The sequence below is a fragment of the Chiloscyllium plagiosum genome, unplaced genomic scaffold (genome assembly GCF_037043375.1).
Source record: "Chiloscyllium plagiosum isolate Xiang-an unplaced genomic scaffold, Cpla_swu_hap1 HiC_scaffold_4, whole genome shotgun sequence".
In the NCBI taxonomy this organism is placed as follows: Eukaryota; Metazoa; Chordata; class Chondrichthyes; order Orectolobiformes; family Hemiscylliidae; genus Chiloscyllium; species Chiloscyllium plagiosum.
The window spans coordinates 135286801-135294269 of NW_028270142.1; positions in this window are offsets into that span (position 1 = coordinate 135286801).

Consider the following 7469-nt stretch of genomic DNA (forward strand, 5'->3'; position numbering starts at 1 on the left):
AAATCACATATAGAAAGGTCTCCTCTAACCACCTGCTATCTTACCCAATCTCACCACAGTAGTTTATACAGACTATCTGACATTCTATTGACAATTTTGAGTCCTGCTATGGTCAGCCTCTGGCTGGAGGTCAGAGTGGTGCAATGTTAATATACCTGCTTCTCTGGCTTGAAGTCCTACATGACAATCAGCCGTTCCACTGTTCCCCAAAAGCAACAGAAGTGTGCACATCCCTGAGTAAAAATGGCACGATGTGGGCAGAGATAGAACCCACTGGGGTGAAAATACTGGAACCTCTTTCACCCAGTGTATTTATACCCCTAAGGACTGCGACAGTGTAAACATGCTTCCCTTGTATCTTGGAGAAGTCAGGAGAGGTGTCACAGAAGGGAAAGCTTCTTGGAGAGGGTTCTGGCGGATGGGGTGTCCTCCTCTGCTGGACCTTTGGGAAGAGGTCTCCATCCCCACCCCCATTCACCTATTGTACTCTTTGCTACCTTGCCCCACCCTCCCCTCTGACCTATCACCACCATCCCCACCCCCATTCACCTATTGTACTCTATGCTACCTTCTCCCCAGCTCCCCCCCCAGATGTTTCCTGATGAAGGGCTTTTGCCCAAAACATCGATTTGCCTGCTCCTCAGATGCTGTCTGACCTGCTGAGCTTTTCCAGCACCACTCTGATCTAAATTCTGGTTTCCATCATCTGCAATCCTCACTTTTGCTACATAACCATGGACCCAACCATTGTGAAGGAATGAAACTTGCTCTCGCAGGAGAAGACAGGGACTGCTCTCAGCAGGATGGGAAGACAGGGACTGATTCCTGGGAATGGGGAGACAAGGACTGCTCCCATGTGGATGAGGATTCAGGGACTGCTCCCATGTGGATACGGAGACAGGGACTGCTCCCATGGGAATGGGGAGACAGGGACTGTCCCGTGTGGATGGGGAGCCAGGGATCGCTCCCATGGGAATGGGGAGACAGGGACTGCTCCCATGTGGATGAGGAGACAGGGACCGCTCCCACGGGAATGGGGAGACAGGGACTGTCCCGTGTGGATGGGGAGCCAGGGATCGCTCCCATGGGAATGGGGAGACAGGGACTGCTCCCATGTGGGTGAGGAGACAGCGACTGCTCCCATGGGAATGGGGAGACAGGGACTGCTCCCATGGGAATGGGAGACAGGGACTGCTCCCACGGGAATGGGGAGACAGGGACTGTCCCGTGTGGATGGGGAGCCAGGGATCGCTCCCATGGGAATGGGGAGACAGGGACTGCTCCCATGTGGGTGAGGAGACAGCGACTGCTCCCATGGGAATGGGGAGACAGGGACTGCTCCCATGGGAATGGGAGACAGGGACTGCTCCCATGTGGATGCAGAGACAGGGACCGCTCCCATGGGAATGGGGAGACATGGACTGCTCCTGTGTGGATGGGGAGACAGGGACCGCTCCCGTGTGGATGGGGAGACAGGTACTGCTCCCGTGTGGATGGGGAGATAGGGAGTGCCCCAGTGTGGATAGGGATACAGGGACTGCGCCCGTGGGAATGGGGAGACAGGAACTGCATCCATGGGAATGGGGAGACAAGGACTGCCCCCGTGGGAATGGGGAGACAGGGACTGCTCCCGTGTGGATGGGAGACAGGGACCGCTCCTGTGGGAATGAGGAGACAGGGACTGCTTCTGTGGGAATGGGGACACAGGGACTGCTCCCGTGGGAATGAGGAGATAGGGACCGTTCCCATGTGGTTGGGGAGACAGGGACTGCTCCCATGTGGATGGGGAGACAGGGACTGCTCCCATGTGGATAGGGAGACAAGGACTGCTCCCATGGGAATGGGGAGACAGGGACTGCTCCCATGTGGTTGGGGAGACAGGGACTGCTCCCATGTGGATGGGGAGACAGGGACTGCTTCCGTGGGAATGAGGAGATAGGGACTGCTTCCATGTGGATGGGGAGACAGGTACTGCTCCCGTGGGAATGCAGAGACAGGGACTGCTCCCGTGTGGATGGGGAGACAGGGACTGCTCCCATGTGGAGGGGGAGACAGGGACCGCTCCTGTGTGAATGGGGAGACAGGAACTGCTCCCATGTGGATACGGAGACAGGGACTGCTACCATGGGAATGGGGAGACAGGGACTGTCCCGTTTGGATGGAGAGCCAGGGATCGCTCCCATGGGAATGGGGAGACAGGGACTGCTCCCGTGTGGATGGGGAGCCAGGGATCGCTCCCATGGGAATGGGGAGACAGGGACTGCTCCCGTGTGGATGAGGAGACAGGGACCGCTCCCACAGGAATGGGGAGACAGGGACCGCTCCTGTGTGGATGGGGATACAGGGACTGCTCCCATGGGAATGGGGAGACAGGGACTGCTCCCATGTGGATGCAGAGACAGGGACTGCTCCCATGTGGGTGAGGAGACAGCGACTGCTCCCATGGGAATGGGGAGACAGGGACTGCTCCCATGTGGATGCAGAGACAGGGACTGCTCCCATGTGGGTGAGGAAACAGTGACTGCTCCCATGGGAATGGGGAGACAGGGACTGCTCCCATGGGAATGGGGAGACAGGGACTGCTCCCATGTGGATGCAGAGACAGGGACCGCTCCCATGGGAATGGGGAGACATGGACTGCTCCTGTGTGGATGGGGAGACAGGGACCGCTCCCGTGTGGATGGGGAGACAGGTACTGCTCCCATGGGAATGGGCAGACAGGGACTGCTCCCGTGTGGATGGGGAGACTGGGACTGCTCCCATGTGGATGAGGAGACAGTGACTGCTCCCATGGGAATGAGGAGACAGGGACCGCTCCCATGGGAATGGGGAGACAGGGACTGCTCCCGTGTGGATGGGGAGACAGGGACTGCTCCCATGTGGATGGGGAGACTGGGACTGCTCCCATGTGGATGAGGAGACAGGGAATGCTCCCATGTGGATGGGGAGACTGGGACTGCTCCAGTGTGGATGAGGAGACAGGGAATGCTCCCATGTGGATGAGGAGACAGGGACTGCTCCCATGTGGATGGGGAGACTGGGACTGCTCCCATGGGAATGGGGAGACTGGGACTGCACCTGTGTGGATGAGGACACAGGGACTGCTCCCATGTGGATGAGGAGACAGGGACTGCTCCCATGTGGATGCGGAGACAGGGACCGCTCCCATGGGAATGGGGAGACAGGGACCGCTCCCGTGTGGATGGGGAGACAGCGACCGCTCCCGTGTGGATGAGGAGACAGGGACTGCTCCCGTGTGGATGGGGAGATAGGGACCGCTCCCATGTGGATGGGGAGATAGGGACCGCTCCCATGTGGATGGGGAGACAGGGACTGTTTCCGTGGGAATGCGGATTCAGGGACTGCTCCCATGTGGATGGGGAGACAGGGACCGCTCCCATGTGGAGGGGGAGACAGGGACCGCTCCTGTGTGAATGGGGAGACAGGAACTGCTCCCATGTGGATACGGAGACAGGGACTGCTCCCATGGGAATGGGGAGACAGGAACTGCTCCCATGTGGATACGGAGACAGGGACTGCTCCCATGGGAATGGGGAGACAGAGACCGCTCCCGTGTGGATGGGGAGCCAGGGATCGCTCCCATGGGAATGGGGAGACAGGGACTGCTCCCGTGTGGATGAGGAGACAGAGACCGCTCCCACGGGAATGGGGAGACAGGGACCGCTCCTGTGTGGATGGGGATACAGGGACTGCTCCCATGGGAATGGGGAGACAGGGACTGCTCCCATGTGGATGCAGAGACAGGGACTGCTCCCATGTGGGTGAGGAGACAGCGACTGCCCCCATGGGAATGGGGAGACAGGGACTGCTCCCATGTGGATGCAGAGACAGGGACTGCTCCCATGTGGGTGAGGAGACAGCGACTGCTCCCATGGGAATGGGGAGACAGGGACTGCTCCCATGGGAATGGGAGACAGGGACTGCTCCCATGTGGATGCAGAGACAGGGACCGCTCCCATGGGAATGGGGAGACAGGGACTGCTCCTGTGTTGATGGGGAGACAGGGACCGCTCCCGTGTGGATGGGGAGACAGGTACTGCTCCCATGGGAATGGGGAGACAGGGACCGCTCCCGTGTGGATGAGGAGACAGAGAGTGCCCCATGTGGATGAGGAGACAGGGACTGCTCCCATGGGAATGGGGAGACAGGGACCACTCCCGTGTGGATGGGGAGACAGGGACTTCTTCCGTGTGGATGGGGAGACAGGGACTGCTCCCGTGTGGATGGGGAGACAGGGACCGCTCCCATGTGGATGAGGAGACAGTGACTGCTCCCATGGGAATGGGGAGACAGGGACCGCTCACGTGTGGATGAGGAGACAGAGAGTGCCCCTTGTGGATGAGGAGACAGGGACTGCTCCCATGGGAATGGGGAGACAGGGACTGCTCCAGTGTGGATGGGGAGACTGGGACTGCTCCCATGTGGATGAGGAGACAGTGACTGCTCCCATGGGAATGAGGAGACAGGGACTGCTACCATGGGAATGGGGAGACAGGGACTGCTCCCGTGTGGATGGGGAGACAGGGACTGCTCCCATGTGGATGGGGAGACAGGGACCGCTCCCATGTGGATGGGGAGACTGGGACTGCTCCCATGGGAATGGGGAGACTGGGACTGCTCCCATGGGAATGGGTAGACTGGGACTGCTCCAGTGTGGATGAGGAGATAGGGAATGCTCCCATGTGGATGGGGAGACTGGGACTGCTCCAGTGTGGATGAGGAGACAGGGAATGCTCCCATGTGGATGAGGAGACAGGGACTGCTCCCATGTGGATGGGGAGACAGGGACTGCTCCCATGGGAATGGGGAGACTGGGACTGCTCCAGTGTGGATGAGGAGACAGGGACTGTTCCCATGTGGATGAGGAGACAGGGACTGCTCCCATGTGGATGCGGAGACAGGGACCGCTCCCATGGGAATGGGGAGAGAGGGACCGCTCCCGTGTGGATGGGGAGACAGCGACCGCTTCCGTGTGGATGAGGAGACAGGGACTGCTCCCATGTGGATGGGGAGATAGGGACCGCTCCCATGTGGGTGGGGAGACAGGGACTGCTCCCGTGTGGATGAGGAGACAGGGACTGCTCCCATGTGGATGGGGAGACAGGGACTGCTCCCATGGGAATGGGGAGACTGGGACTGCTCCCATGGGAATGGGTAGACTGGGACTGCTCCAGTGTGGATGAGGAGACAGGGAATGCTCCCATGTGGATGGGGAGACTGGGACTGCTCCAGTGTGGATGAGGAGACAGGGAATGCTCCCGTGTGGATGGGGAGAAAGGGACTGCTCCCATGGGAATGGGGAGACAGGGACCGCTCCCTTGTGGTTGGGGAGAAAGGGACTGCTCCCATGTGGATGGGGAGACAGGGACTTTTTCCGTGGGAATGCGGATTCAGGCACTGCTGCCGTGTGGATGGGGAGACAGGGACCGCTCCCATGTGGAGGGGGAGACAGGGACCGCTCCTGTGTGAATGGGGAGACAGGAACTGCTCCCGTGGGAATGGGGAGTCAGGAACTGCTCCCATGTGGATACGGAGACAGGGACTGCTCCCATGGGAATGGGGAGACAGAGACCGCTCCCGTGTGGATGGGGAGCCAGGGATCGCTCCCATGGGAATGGGGAGACAGGGACTGCTCCCGTGTGGATGAGGAGACAGAGACCGCTCCCACGGGAATGGGGAGACAGGGACCGCTCCTGTGTGATTGGGGATACAGGGACTGCTCCCATGGGAATGGGGAGACAGGGACCGCTCCCATGTGGATGCAGAGACAGGGACTGCTCCCATGTGGGTGAGGAGACAGCGACTGCTCCCATGGGATGGGGAGACAGGGACTGCTCCCATGTGGATGCAGAGACAGGGACCGCTCCCATGGGAATAGGGAGACAGGGACTGCTCCTGTGTGGATGGGGAGACAGGGACCGCTCCCGTGTGGATGGGGAGACAGGTACTGCTCCCATGGGAATGGGGAGACAGGGACCGCTCCCGTGTGGATGAGGAGACAGAGAGTGCCCCATGTGGATGAGGAGACAGGGACTGCTCCCATGGGAATGGGGAGACAGGGACCACTCCCGTGTGGATGGGGAGACAGGGACTTCTTCCGTGTGGATGGGGAGACAGGGACTGCTCCCGTGTGGATGGGGAGACAGGGACTGCTCCCATGTGGATGAGGAGACTGTGACTGCTACCATGGGAATGGGGAGACAGGGACTGCTCCCGTGTGGATGGGGAGACAGGGACCGTTCCAATGTGGATGAGGAGACAGGGACTGCTCCCATGTGAATGGGGAGACTGGGACTGCTCCAGTGTGGATGAGGAGCCAGGGACCGCTCCCATGGGAATGGGGAGACAGAGACCGTTCCCATGTGGATGAGGAGACAGGGACTGCTCCCATGTGGATGGGGAGACTGGGACTGCTCCCATGGGAATGGGGAGACAGGGACTGTTCCAGTGTGGATGAGGAGACAGGGAATGCTCCCATGTGGATGGGGAGACTGGGACTGCTCCTGTGTGGATGAGGAGACAGGGAATGCTCCCATGTGGATGAGGAGACAGGGACTGCTCCCATGTGGATGGGGAGACTGGGACTGCTCCCATGTGAATGGGGAGACAGGGACTGCTCCCATGTGGATGGGGAGACTGGGACTGCTCCCATGTGAATGGGGAGACAGGGACTGCTCCCATGTGGATGGGGATATAGGGGCTGCTCCCTTGTGGATGGGGAGAAAGGGACTGCTCCCATGTGGATGCGGAGACAGGGACCGCTCCCATGGGAATGGGGAGACAGCGACTGCTCCCGTGTGGATGGGGAGCCAGGGACTGCTCCCATGGGAATGGGGAGACAGGGACTGCTCACCTGGGAATGGGGAGACAGGGACCGCTCCCATGGGAATGGGGAGACAGGGATGCTCCCATGGGAATGGGGAGACAGGGACCGCTCCCGTGTGGATGGGGAGACAGCGACCGCTCCTGTGTGGATGGGGAGACAGGGACTGCTCCCGTGTGGATGGGGAGATAGGGACTGCTCCCATGTGGATGGGGAGACAGGGACTGCTCCCGTGTGGATGGGGAGAAAGGGACTGCTTCCATGGAAATGGGGAGACAGGGACCGCTCCATTGTGGATGGGGAGAAAGGGACTGCTCCCATGGGAATGTGGAGACAGGGACCGCTCCCTTGTGGATGGGGAGACAGGGACCGCTCCCTTGTGGATGGGGAGATCGGGACTGCTCCCATTGGAATGGGGAGACAGGGACTGCTCCCGTGTGGACGGGGAGAAAGGGACTGCTCCCGTGGGAATGGGGAGACAGGGACCGCTCCCGTGTGGATGGGGAGATAGGGACTGCTCCCATGTGGATACGGAGACAGGGACTGCTCCCATTGGAATGGGGAGACAGGGACTGCTCCCGTGTGGATGGGGAGAAAGGGACTGCTCCCATGTGGATGGGGAGAC